The sequence below is a fragment of the Chinchilla lanigera genome, unplaced genomic scaffold, assembly GCF_000276665.1.
Source record: "Chinchilla lanigera isolate Chin_1 unplaced genomic scaffold, ChiLan1.0 scaffold00093, whole genome shotgun sequence".
In the NCBI taxonomy this organism is placed as follows: Eukaryota; Metazoa; Chordata; class Mammalia; order Rodentia; family Chinchillidae; genus Chinchilla; species Chinchilla lanigera.
In genome coordinates this window covers 8,339,072-8,353,818 of record NW_004955494.1, presented here as the reverse complement: position 1 = coordinate 8,353,818, position 14,747 = coordinate 8,339,072, and the positions used below count along the sequence as shown (strand labels likewise).

Here is a 14,747-nt window from a genome sequence, read left to right as displayed (position 1 = left end):
AGGAGATGGTGACCAGTAAAAAGCTCAGAAAAAAAGACAAAACCTCCAATACAATTTACACATTTGTCACCTACTTTCCTCTGCTCTGCAGCTTGTGACTTTCAACACTCCTTCTAGAGCTGTTCTGCGCAACTGGAGGCAACAAAGAGATCTGCAGCTCAGGAAGGCCCAAGAGGATGATCATGGCCCTTACTCGTCAGGTTTAAGATATATTTCACCTTCAAATTACTGGACTTAAGATGACTCCTCACTACAGTTTATTTATCTGCTTTACCAGTACTGATGCTTTCTATGACATCAATATCCCCAGCTTAGGTCTTTGAATATAAACCAAGAGAGTCCTTGTTTTTCTTATGTTCTTATCAATGAAGAAAAAGACAATTCTAAGCATCTGTACATGGACTTAAAACATGTAAGAACTATTACTTATTGAAAAACAAACATGCCAGAAACTTATCTCTGTATGACAAATTGTATAGAAAAAAACTTAATGAGTGAATTGTTCACTTTTTCTTGTGTATTGATGGTTTCCTCACTATTCCAGATGAATATGGACTGTCACAAGATGCTCTGTGATTAGGGAGCATGCCCCCAGTGACCTGCCTCCTCCAACTACACCTTACCACACATCAAATCTAGCTATAAGTCAGTTGTGGACTAATTCACTGATGAATATTATGTGTCCATGTCCCAATCAATTCCCCAAAGCCCTACCTATGATTGCATGAGTCTTTGGGAAAACATCTAGATATAAACTATACTACAGAAAGACCAACAGTATTCTTCGGAGAACTAGAAAAAACAACTATAAAATTTATATGCAAACAGAAGAGGCCCAAAATAGCAAAAGTACTTCTGGGCAACAAGGACAAAGCGGGAGGAAATTTAATCCTGAATTTCATGTTATATTATAAGGCTACAGTGATAAAACCAGCATGGTGCTGGGACAAAACCAGGCATGAGAATCAGTGGAACCCAATCCAGGTACAGAAACAACCAAGACACTTTCAACCATCTGATTTTTGATAAAGGGCTCAAAACATACAAGCGAAGAAAGATAATCCTTGAACAAATGGTGCTGGGAAAACTGATCATCTACATGCAAAGTCTAGACCCATATTTCTCACCCTCTACCCAGATCAAATAAAAATGGATCAAAAACATGATATAAAAACAGCAACACTGAGTGTACTTGAATATAAAATAGATAAATCACTTGAAGGCATGGGTATAGGTAAAAACTTGTGTATAGAATACTCATTCCACAATAAATAACAGTCAAAAAGGGATATTATCAAATTAAAAACCTTCTGCACAGCAAAGGAAACCAAAGGAGCAAAGAGACAACCTACAGAATGCAAAAACTTTTGACAGCTATTTCTCAGACAAAAGACTAATTTAGACTATATAAGAACTCAAAAAATTAGACTCCCAAATAAAAGAGCCAATAAAAAAAATATGAATACCCCTCAACCCACTCTTCAATTTGAACATTCTTATCCCATTATACTTGCCACATTCTGAAGTTGTTCTGGAAGTCTGTCATCACTGTAACCTTGTGGCTGCCCTATGGTCCTGAATCAATTCAAAATACTTACATCAATTTGTTTCAAATAAAAAATTTCAGTGTGTCCTTATCCCCCTATTTTGCTTGATCTGTTATCTTTCATCTTATGGCTTTTCCCCAGAGTTGAAATGACCATACAAGATAAACCTTTTGAATTGATTCATGACATTGAGGCAGTCACTACAGCAAAATTAAAGACAGGAGAGAAGACTTCCAGAACTGCTTCAAAAAGTGTCAAGAATGATGACATAAGTGTGTTTGAAGAGAGGGATAATGCTTTGAAGGGAATTAATGGCAATGCGTCTTTTCTTGTAATTTTAAAACAACTGTTTTAAAATGTAAACATTCATTGAATCTTTTGATCACAATCCATAAAAGCTATAACTAATAAGCAGGAAATGATGCTAAATAAGAGTCTTACATTAATTTTGACCAGACTTTCTACTATTTTAACTAATTAAGTTTATTCACACGTTTTAGGTATACATAATGATCACATTCATCATAGGGAATTTGTACCTGTACATGATATAACTTGATTCTTCTTTTTCCATTCTCCTACCCTTGATTCAATCTCTCTTCTCTTTATTTACAAAAGCTTTGCTTCCTTTTTTCCTTTTCTCATTTTTTCTTTTCCCTTGTTTCTTACCCCTCTACCCTCCCTAAGTCACTTTCACATTTGAACATTTTCTTCCTCCTTTACAACACTGTAAGGCTCCAACTGGATGTGACTCTCTCAGGTCTGAACCTGCTTGCCAAGGGAAGCACTACTCTTAGCAGGAAACTCAGCTGAGTACTGAACCTATCATTGGCAAGTATGGGAAAGAAGATAAGATAGGACAGGAAAGGAGATAAGACAGGACAAGGAATTTTGCAGGTTCTGGGACATCTGGAGACACCTGAGAATTTACACTGGACACCTCAAGGACTCTGCCTATTGAGATGAAAGATTGCTGGAGAACTTTAACCCAGATGTTTATTGGGATCTTCCATGTAATGTCCCCTGTCTTCTCTCCATCCCTATAAAAAGGGACACATTTCTCTTTGTTTGCTGCAGATGGGTCTTATCATACTCTCTGCCTGCATTTAGGCACAATAAATTCCAGGCCATGTTGTTTTACACAAGCCTGGTGGTCTCTACTGGTTCTCTTCTCCCTTGTATGTTGCAAATATCTGTTACACATTTTTAAGATCTACTTTTTCAAATGAACACACTGAAGAGGTAGTAAACAACAAGAGTAAAGAGACCTGGCTCAATTAATATGCAACAATAAACATGACAAATAGGAAACATACACTAAATGTAAAATAAAGTGCAAAAGTACGTTAAACATATCAATCATAACATTAAATATAAGTCAATTAAAGTCCCCTTGAGGAAAAAGTTACTTTCAGACTTTGCTAATAACCAAAATCCAATTATGTACTGTTTATAAGATATAAGTTAAGACAAATTACAAGATTAAAAATAAGAGCTATATCAGACAAACATTAAGAACATGAAGCTGTTAAGGCAATAGAGACCAATTAAATAAAATTCAAGGCTGAGGCTGAGGGTATAGCTCAGTTGTAAAGCACTTGCCTAGCATACGCAAGGCCCTAACACTGCAAGAACAAGCAAACAATAAAATAACCCAAAACTAAACCAAACTAATAAACAATAAACAACACCCCCAAATTTAACGCCAGTTTTAGCCAGGGAAGAGAGGATTTTTTTTTAAAAAGTATGGATATGAGTTTACTTCCACTTATTACTTGTCAGATACAAGTGCTTTCCATGCAGGGATTATATCTTAAGTCTTTAGTAAAAGCCCATTACTGCCCCCATTCTATTATTACTGCTTATATTCATCAATTGGAGAAGCTAGGTCAGTCACTGGTTGGTTGGTTAACAGACAGGACTCGACCCTTATAGTGTACAATTAATATTCTACCTTTGAAATATATAAAGCAAAATTTGTTAGGAATATTCTTGTATTTTCTTCTTATATGCTAAAATCCTTTTTAAATGTTTGGCTTTACAATCTATATGGAATTACTTTTGTGAATGATGTGAAATATGGATCTAACAATGTAGCAATTCTCCCAAGTTTTTTTGAACTGCTGATTTGAAATGCTCCTCCTAAAATATACTGGATGTCCACCTACGTCTGAGTCTATTTTGGAGCTTTGCTGTTTCTTTAGTTATTCCTGTACCATTAACACAAAATACCCTTAATCTATAGCCACAGCATATTACTCAATGTCTTCAGAACATTTTCTCTCTCCCATGTCTGGTTTTGCCTATCCTACAGTCTCAATTAAAATCTTCCTCATCATGCCATTAACTATTTCTTGGGCCTTGATACTCAACTCTTCTTCATCAAATTCCCTGATTTCTCCTTCAAGAAATAAAAATTAATTTTTCCAAGAAATAGAAATTATGGTAATGAAGTATGTACTACAATATGTTGAGTTACTTTTACGGGAATGGAACAACCTCATCCTCCTCTCTATAGTTCCATGCACTCCTTCATCTACCCTGTTCTTGCACTTACACACGCCTCACTATCTTTTGGAACCTGAGCATTTAGCATGAATCGGTCAACTGATGCTCTCCAGACATTTATTAAAATAAATATTATACACATGTGCTTGATAAGTAATGATTATCATAGACCTGGTGACAGTAATTGTTTCTAGGGAGATAAACTGGAATAGAGTAAGACTCTTCCTTTTGAATTTTTCCTATATTTACATAAAAATACATATTTTTGTTATGTATACATTTACCTAAAAATACATTTTAAAGAGTGAGGCTTATGTACTATCTTGACTAGATATGCATAACATTTTTAGTGAGAGAAGCTGTAGAATAAAATGTGCTATTTTTAATACTGTATAGATAAAAACGGAAGAAGAAAAACCGTATTTGTAGGGTACTGGATTGAGCCAACGGAACAACGCATAAGGAGGACAGGGAAAGTTAAACGTACAGCATCTCCGATTTGCCAGTAAGGCCTGTCCCAGCCACACCCTATGGCATAACTCCCACCAGAGCAGCTCAGCCACCACCCTCGCACAAACCCAGACCCACCCCCGACCACTAGACTTAGGCCCGCCCATCAGATACAGGCCCGCTGCAGCTCCACCTTCCAGACTATTTTGGAGCCGACTGCATCGTCAGTCCCTCCACAAGGAAACTAGAATTTCTCCTTTAAGGCGGACAAGAAAAGATTGAGACCCACCGCGACCGCCTACGGACGTCTTTGGTTCCGAGAGTCCGAGTCTAAACCACTTCCGCTCCCGGTGACCCGCCCCGAGACCGGAAGCGGAAGTGGAAGTGTGCTGACGCATAGGCCACCGAGGCAGTGCGGGCATGCCCAGTTTGGGGGTTGGGGCGTGTCTCATTGCTCTGTAGTTGCTTGCCGCTCCGCAGTTGGCTCTGGCCTTTGGGAAGGAGAGCAGGGAGGGAAGGGACGGGAAGGGAGGGCTCCTGTGACGCGGTAAAGGTCTGGGAGCAAGGACTGCCCAGACGCAGGCTGAGGTGCTGCTTCCCCACGGTCTTCCCTATCCCAGTGTACAGCCCTCGCAGTTTGACCTTGCAACCAGGAGCCTCTTGCCAAGTGGCTTGCTCTCTAGTATCCGAGTCAGGCAGAGAGCACTGCCATCCTGTCAGAAAAGAAGCCCAGAAGTCCAGTCCAGGGCCTCCTGCTCAGGAATGTGTTGACAGCGAGCCCCAGTCCTCAGTTGTGCTCCCTAGTATATAGGAAAAGTGCATCAAGAGGCCCCGCCCTGCCTCTGACGCAGATGACTGTGTATTGGTAGTTGCCATTTTATTTCATATGATATTAATATTATGTAGCTTTGTAGCTTAAAAGTTAGGAAAAAGTCTACGTGTACTAATTGATTCAAGTCAGTGACTTGTCAAATTTATTGTAAAAATTGAAAGGATGAATAGGTAATCTGATATATCTGTATCAATATCCCTATTCATATAAGTAATTTTTTTTATTGACTGACAATTTGTGATCCCTAAGCTTGCAATCTTTTAGCTTCACTTTGCTTTTATGTTTTTTCCCTTTGCTTCTTTTCACTTAAGTGAACATTTATTTGTAAATTTGGCTTTCGCTATAGGCATCAATTTTTGCATTAGTTATTTTTTCTTTATGATAATGTGAAGCTATCTTAAGAAGTGTTGTTTCTCAGTCCACAAATGTTACTATCAAGGAATAGTAAGGCTACTTAGTTCTTTTCAAGTTGGCTCCCGTCTTTACCCTAAACTTGGGAACTAGAAATATTCAAAACATACGGGACTCCAGGAAAAAAGTGATAAAGGTTTGTTAGTACCAAAAATTGAAATTCAGTTTGGCATAAATGTTAGGTCCTTTTAAATTAATGAATTGAAGCTCACTTCTACTGAGATACTAGGGAAAGTTAGCTCTGGAGGAAAATTAAAGTTCAGACTTCAGTTTTACAATGAGATGTTTGTTTTCAAGAGAAATACAGTTTTGCCTTTATCGGGTTTAATTAACCCCGAGTTATTGCAGGCTGATCAGGCCAGCAATCTCCCAAAACAAGTGGATGGCAAAGGATTACATGAAATGAGACAATTGAAATGAGTTCAGGGCTCCAGGAGGGTCTAAGTCTCTTACAATATTAAGATTCTCTGGGTTCAGGCAAAGACTTCTCTGGGCAGCCTGTATTTATTAGGTTTTCAAACAAAGGAGGGGAATACTGAATCCTAGCAGGACCTTGGGAGAATTTTCTCAAGTGGTAAATTATGTCAATCCAGAAAACTACTTTATCTTTAGGTTGGTATTTGTTGTAGGAGTGTGGATCCTGCAGCTGCAGTCTCCTTGTAGTTAAATGGGGGTTGGAGCCAGACGTCCTCAGCTGTGGCTTTATCTTGTCCTTTGAGGTGTCACAGTTTCACAGGCCAATATAGGCTTCAGCAGTGACCAGTGACCCACAAAGGTTTACTTACTATGAGTCCACTGCCCAACTCCAGACAAGGTACCTAAGCTTCAGACAACTCACAGGTAAACATGGAAAGCCAATTGGTTAATATTAAATCCTGCTCAGAACCACTTTGTAGTGGTCTCCAACATGCTTTGCCTTTCTAGAAACAAGTAGCATTGTTTCTTAAAGACATCTAAAGACTATTGTGATTTATGCTATATGATGAACAGGCATTTTAAGTCATTTTTACACTTGATTTTTGTAATATAATAATGCTCTGTGTGTGTGTGTGTGTGTGTGTGTTGTATGTGATCATATGACTTCTTAGACTTGCTCTACTCAATTCTTGAGGACTATTGACTTTTGGACACATTTTCATTAGTGTGCTTTCAATGAACTGGGTCCATAAAGGGGGCGGGGGCGTTGTTGCTAGAGTGTTTGTCCCTGTGGAGGTTTCATTCAAGCTGAGAAGAGAGGTTTCAAATTAATAGTGACAAGGGTAATATGAGACTGTTGAGCAAGATAGCTTGAGGAGTATGTCAAGAAAAATATTTGAAAAGCGAAGTGTTTGAATCTAAAGGATGAGTTGTGTGTAGCTAACCAAGGGGTTTGGCTGTACAATAGGGTTGTGGAGGAAAGTTGAGGGAACATTTCACATGCCTGGTCCCTCATGCAATACAAAGCCTGGTCTGTCCCAGTAGCTTAGAAAAGACAGGGAAAGTTAAATTAGATGAAAGAAAGAAGGAGTGGATGAGCCAGATTGCATAGGAGGGCAGGATCCTGAAAGTCATGTAAACTTTGTACTGTATTGTAAGGTCATTGGGAAGCTACTCTGTCAGAGTTTTAAAGACAGGAGTGACAGGATTACTTTTGTAATTTAAACAAATCACTGCCCCTGGATTGAACACAATTTAGGATGGACAAAAATGAATGCAGAGCCCATATAGGAGATTGAATAAATTCAGGACCTTCATGATGATATTTGTGAAATTAGAAATTTGTAATATATGAGATGTGGGATATTTGAGATGGAGGTAGAAGTGAGAGAATTTGATGACTGATGCATTTTTGTGTGGCATAAGAGCAGGGGTCAGAAGCTGATAGACTGAGCCCCAAATTTGGCCTAATTTTGTCTTATACAAATAAAGTTTTGTTGGAGCCCATTTGTTTATGTGTAGTTTGTGGATGTTTCTGCACTACTACTTTATAGTTAAGTAGAGATGACAGAGATCATATAGCCCAGAAATACTAAGGCATTTATGCATTGGTTATTTGCAGAAGGAGTTTATCAACCCAGAATATAAAAGTACTTGGTATTCATTAGGTACTGTGATGGTGGTTGAATATGAAGTTCTGAAAAAAGTGAGCACAAGTCTATACTTATCACATTTACATTGTTGGAGAGAGTAAGATAAAGTCACCTAAAAAAAGATAAATCACAACTTTAAAAGGACAGTGGAGGAAAAATAGAAGGTGTTAGAAGTGATATGAGGAGAACAAGAGGAAAAGGGACCTTTTTAAGAGGTGGGCAGAACCAGTAGAAATCACCATAGGGTGTTGTCTGAAAGGTGGCTTAGGATTCACTGTGTTGCTTATTGAAATAAATTTTGTGTAAAGGCTGTTAGCTTGGCTGTCCTGCTCGAAGCCCACAAAAAAGGAATAACCTGGCCTGATGCTATTTCCACCCTCACCACTTCTTTTACCCTTATCTCTTTTATTGTTGGAAGAGCATCTACTGAAACCTTGAACCCTGGCACCCATGTCATGGGAGGTGGGGAGGACAGGATGCTTATGTTGGGGCACATAACTACATATTCTGAATTCTATTCCTTCTCTGCCATTACCCCAATCTAGGATGAAAGGGGAGAGTTCCTTATTGGTGACCAGTATGACTTATACAGGGAGCTGCTGTGACAGGAGTGTCCCAACGTAGATCTTGAGACTGCCTGCACAGCAGGGCTCCTCCAGGACCATCCCTGCCATCACTTGTGAGTCCAACTGAAAGTATCTGTGGTTTTATAAATTGAAATTAGTTAATATTCCATAAAGTTAAAGACTCAAAGTTTATCAGTCACCTTAGCTACACTTTTCAGTCTCAGCAGCCACATACACTGGTGGTTCCCTTTTAGGAAAGCATAGGTAGAACATGATTCTCATCACAGAGAGCTGTAATGGAAAGCACAGTTCTGGAGTATATGGAAATTTAAAGACCATGAGGTTTCTCTGACACAGTGGGAGTTCTTTATTATTTGTTTTTTGAGACAGGGTCTAGCTAAGTAGTACAGTCTGATCTTAAACTGTTTATGTAGCCCAGGTTGGCCTCAAATTGTGATTATCCTGTCTCAGCCACACGAATAATGGGATGTGCCACCATGCCTGGCTTGGGAGTCCCTTATTTTAATAGGTATAAAAGATTATTAGATCCTTAAAAATGGACCCATGGTATCTGGTTTTCTTTGCATGGTTTCAGTTACTCACGGTTAACAGGAAGAAGGGTTAGTATTGTACAAGGAGATGTTTAGGGAGTGAGGCTTAGTGCTGTCTGTGGTGTCAGGTATCCACTTGGGATCTTAAAATGTATCCTCCGAAGATTATGTAGGGAGTAGTATATATGTTGTAGGAAGGACCCTAGGGACTTCACAGAAATTAAGAGAGCAAGCCCAGATTTGTGATGCCATATTTATTTAATGAATTTAGGAAAATCACCTTAAGCAGCGAAAGGAAGGCTCTACCATCACTGGTCAGTGGAGTTACAATATCAGAGCCACAATATCAGGATTTGTGCAAATGTGAAAATAAAGTAAATATTTCCAGCTTGATGTGGCATATGATCACTAGTGTGTCTATTTATTTCTGCTACTGTAGCACAGAAATAGCCATAGATGATCTGTTAACAAATGGATGTGGCTGGGTGATAAAAAAAATTAATTTTTTTTTGGTAGTAGGGGGTTGGACTTGGGGCCTTGAGGCAAGGACTCTACCACCAAGCTACCTCTTCAGCCCTTTTTATTTTTATTTTGAGACACAGTCTTGCTAAGTAACCCAGATTGGTCTTGAACTTGTGATTGTTTTGCCTTTGGCTCCTGAGTAGCTGGGATTAGAGGTGTGCTACTGCATCCAGCTCAGAAACAAATTTTTTTTCCAAACAAACTGGTAGTATACTGGATCTGCTGTTCTCTGATGTAGAGCATGCCTTACCTGCATGTCTTTGCCATTTTCACTTTATGGTGGTGCATGGTGATTGGCATGAGTCTAGTTTTAAACTTCAGCATGTGGAAAGCCAGTTTTTTGAGCACTATTTATGAATGAGACTATCTTCCTTCCAGTAAGCATGTTTGGCCCCTTTCTCAAAGATAAGGTGGCTGAGTGTGTTTGTGTTGTGGCTGCATCTTCTAACCTATTCCATTGGTATTTAGGTCTGTTTTTTGCCAATACCAGGCCGATTTTATCACAGTAGCTTTGCAGTATAATTTCAAGTCAGGGATTGTGGTACCTTCTGCCTTGCCTTTGTTACCTAGGATTGCTTTTGCTATTCTGGGCCTCTTCTGGTTCTAGATGAATTTTAGGAATGTTTTCTCTAGATCTGTGAGGTATACCAATGGTATTTTCATCATAATTGTATTGAATCTGTATAACAGTTTTGGGACTATGGCCATTTTCACAATGTTGACTCTTCCCATCCATGAGTAAGCAATATCTTTCCATATTTTGAAATCCTCTTTGATCTTTTTTCAGAGTACTGTAATTTTCAACATATAGATTTTTACATCCTTTGTTAGATTGATTCCTAAGTATTTCAGCATTTTGGATGCTATTGTGAAAGGTGTGATTTCCCTGATTTCTTTCTCAGTGTGTTTGTTGTTTCCATATAGGAATGCTATTGATTTTTGCATGTTGATTTTGTATCTAGCTATGCTACTGAATTTGTTTATTAATTCTAGGAGACTTTTGTGGAGTTTTGGGGGTCTTCTATGTAGAGTATCATGTCATCTGTGAATAATGATAATTTCACTTCTTTCTTCCCTGTCCTTATTCCTTTTATTTCTGTCTTGTCTAATTGCTCTGGCTAATGTTTCCAGAATGTGGAAGTGTCTGAAGCAGCATCGAGCAGGCAGCAGTTGGGCTCTGGGGAACTTCACCAACAGAAGACCAGTCCCAGTCCCCCCATCCAGAGGCCAAGATCAGCTCCATCCTCTGCACAATTCCCATGGCAAACTTGGCTGGAGTACACAGCACATTTCTGGCATCTGACATCGACATTATCACAAAACTGTAAACACCAGAGGTATTTTACTATTTTTACTTTTCCTTGTTTGTCTGATTGTCTATTCCTTTCCTTTCTTGTTGGATGTCATCTTGTTTTGTTTTGTATTTTATGGTTATTTTTGTTTTGGGTTCTTAAATTTTTTTTTCCTCTCCTCTCTCTGTCTGGTCTCTTTTTTCTGCTTCTTTTTTTCTTTTTTTCCTTTCTTTTCCCTTCTCCTTTCTTTTTTTCACTGTTTCAGTTTCCAACCTTTCTTTTTCATTTTCTTCTGTTGATCCTCTTTCTTTCTTTATCCAACTACCTCTTGAATTTAAACATTCAAGTGAGTAACCATTGCCTCTTTCTTTTCTGATTACTGCTTTGGGTTCTATTTCATTCTTTCCTTTTTGTGTCCTCCAATTTCCCAAATCTCAGGTGATCATCCTTTGAGGCCCCAGCCTTGACTCTACTATATTTGACCTGATTCAACACTTTATCCTGTCCCCTACGCATTTTAACTCCCCTGCACCCACAAAAAAGTAAAACCACTCTACTAAAGGGGGGAAAGCACTGCATACAAGTACATTATATAAGTTTGATTCTGATATATGACTTTAAAGGTTGCTCCTGTGGTCAGAGGCAGCAGCTTAATTGTTACCATAGATTTTCAGTAGCTAAGCTCTACTTGAAACAATAGTTATTATTAACTGTATTACTTTAATCAGAAAGTCATTTATGTAATAATCAGTTTTTCTCCCCTGCATGATATTACTGTAATTGAGGTCATAATCATCACTGCAGCCCAGTACCAAAGGATTGTATGCTAAGCCAAATGGTGACTTTTCATCCTTTACAAATTGGAAAGATAGGTTCTTGAGATAACCATAAAGAACTACTTTCATCTAGAGGACATCTGTGAAGAACAGACATCCCCTAGGGAAACCTCAATACTATTGATAAAACTCTCTATCATAAGAAATTGCATAAGCATCAACATAGAAAACAAAATACAATAAAAAAGAAAAAATTGAAAATGACAAGATGCAGAAGCAAAATTCACCTTAGATGGCCAGTCCACCCAGGACAAGCATGGAATACAATGAGACAGATGTAGAAAAAGCTTTTGATAAGGTCCAACACTCATTCATGATAAAAACCCTACAGTGAAAATTGGAATAGATGGTTTTTACCTCACTCTGATAAAAGCCATCTATGACAAACCAATGCCCAACATCATACTAAATGGAAAAAAACCTGAAAGCTTTCAGTCTAAGATCAGGAACAAGACAAGAATGTCCACTACCACCACTCCTTTTCAACATAGTTTTGGAAACATTAGTGAATGCATTTAGACAAGAGAGAGAAATAAAAGGAATAAGGATAGGAAAGGAAGAAGTTAAATTATCATGATTTGCACAAGACATGGTACTCTACATAGAAGACCCCAAAAGCTCTATAAAAAAAAATCCTAGAGTTAGTAAACAAGTTCATTTGCATGGCTGGATACAAAGTCAATGCTCAAAAATCAATAGCATTCTTATACACAAACAACAAACTGATTGAGAGAGAAATTAGGGAAACCACACCCTTAACAGTAGCATCCAAAAAAATGAAATACTTAGGAATCAATCTAACAATGGAAGTGAAAGATTTATACATTGAAAATTACAAACTCTGAAAAAGGAGATCAAAGAGGATATCAGAAAATGGAAAGATATCCCTTGCTCATGGATAGAAAGAACCTACATACTGAAAATGGCCATACTTCAAAATTGTTACACAGATTTAATCCAATTCCAATCAAAATACCACTGACACACCTCCTGAACTGGAGAAAACATTCCTAAAATTCATCTGGAACCAGAAGAGACCTAGAATAGCAAAGGCAATCCTGGGCAACAAAGACAAGTCAGGAAGCATTACAATTCCAGACTTGAAGTTATACTACAAAGCTACTGTGATAAAATCAGCATGATACTGGCAAAAAATAGACCTGAAGACCAGTGAAACAGGGTAGAGGATCTGGACACAACTACAAACAATCTCAGCCTCCTTACCTTGACAAAAGGGCCAAACATATTCATTGGAAAAAAGGTAGCTTCTTTAATAAATGGCCCTGGAAAACCAGGCTCTCTACATTCTGAAGACTAAATCTAGACCCATGTCTATCACCAGGCACTAAAATAAAGTCAAAATGGATCAAAGATCTAGATATTAAAGCAGAAACATTAAATCTACTGGAAGAAAATTAGGTCGAAAGCTTGAAGATATAGTGGTAGGCACAGACTTTATGAACAAAAGCAAAACTGCATGGGAAACATTTCACAGAATCAACAACTGGGATCTAATTCTATTAAAAAGCTTTTGTACTTCAAAAGAAATCACCCATAGTGTGAAAAGACAAGCCACAGAGTGGGAAAACTTTTTAGCCAACTGTCCCTCAGACAAAGGACTTGTATACACTTCTCAGATGAATAAATACAAATGGCAAATAAATGCATGAAAATGGTTAAACATCGTTGGTCATCTGAGAGATGCAAATTAAAATAACACTGAGATTTCATCTCACCCCAGTAAGAATGGTTATCTTCAAAAAATCAAACAAATCTGAAATTTATCTTTTTTATCTTAGAATAGCTGTTAAAAATTTTTACAAACACAACTATCAAATGACTTTCATCTAAATATGGTCTTAGCCCACAATTATTACTGGTTAAGAAGCAATGAAAAAAAAAATCTGACTCTGGAACATAAATTAGTGTAACATAAATTAGTAGTGGGAACATAAATTAGTAGTGGGAACATAAATTAGTAGAGCTATTACAGGACCAACAAGACATTCCACAAAATACTAAAAATATAGCTACCTTTAATTCAGCTATACCACTCCTCATTCTATACTAAAAGAACTGAAGTCAAAATTCTACACAGATAATGCATCCTCATGTTTATTGTGTTCTAATTCATAATAACTGGTCTATGGAAACAGCCTAAGTGTCATTAAACAAAAGAATGAATGAAGAAAATGTGATTATACATCCTAAAATTCATATGTAGCATATATCCTAATATATATATAACACAAATATGTGTTTTTCTTTCAATTTAAGAAAAATAAAAAGTAAGCTACTGATTGAAAAATAAAACATTTATGACTCTCTAAAGACAGAGACACTAATGACATTGGGTATTTTAAAGGCACTAACAAATTGTGTCTTGAAATAAACCATAAATTCTGCTCAACATTAATATTTCATTCATTTATAAAAGCAGTTAAATGGTAGGCCAGAAAATCTGTAAGAAATTAATGAAGTTCTACATAAGATGCTTTAATTGATTGTTTCTCACCTAGGGAGGTGGCCTGGGGCCTCTCCATCTGCACAAGTGGTATCCTGACCACGGTCTAGGCCATCACCATCAGTCCCAGACACTGTGCACGGAGGAGGCTCAAGTGCAAACCAGGATAGCACATCCTTGTTTGGCTTCTTTTATTTTTGACTCTCAATTCCTTGATAAGCATGTACTGGCTATATGTAATCACAGATATTAACATTAATTCATCATGAATAGGTAAAAGCTACTAGTATGTGGTTTTCTATCAAATAAACAGAAAACTAGCTTGATTTTTCTCACTATCTTCACCCTGGGAGATGCTACATTTCAGGGTGTCATGGGTGGATCCAGTGTCTACATGGTGTTTCTTCTCCACAGGCACCACCAGTGTGTTCTCCACCTGCAGCTCTCCAAGTTCCTCTACAAAACTCCACCTGAGGTCAAAGCTGCTCAAAGCATTCAAATTCTGATGCTTTATTTTCTTTTATTGAACAGATTGTGCATATCTTTATATTTAATTTTCTCATTCAAGAATAGCTCCATAAATTTTTTTTTTTCATTTTTTTTTTTATTTTATTTTAAGGATAAAAGGAGGGAAACATTAACAGACATACAACATTTTACAACATATCACAAGCACAATACAGACAATACAGAGTTCCA

General features: G+C 37.6%; 1 pseudogene; it reads left to right on the top strand.

Moving 5' to 3' along the window:
- Positions 1-4,211: 4,211 nt before the first annotated feature.
- On the top strand, positions 4,212-14,575 carry LOC106146736 (annotated as a pseudogene).
- Positions 14,576-14,747: the final 172 nt, after the last annotated feature.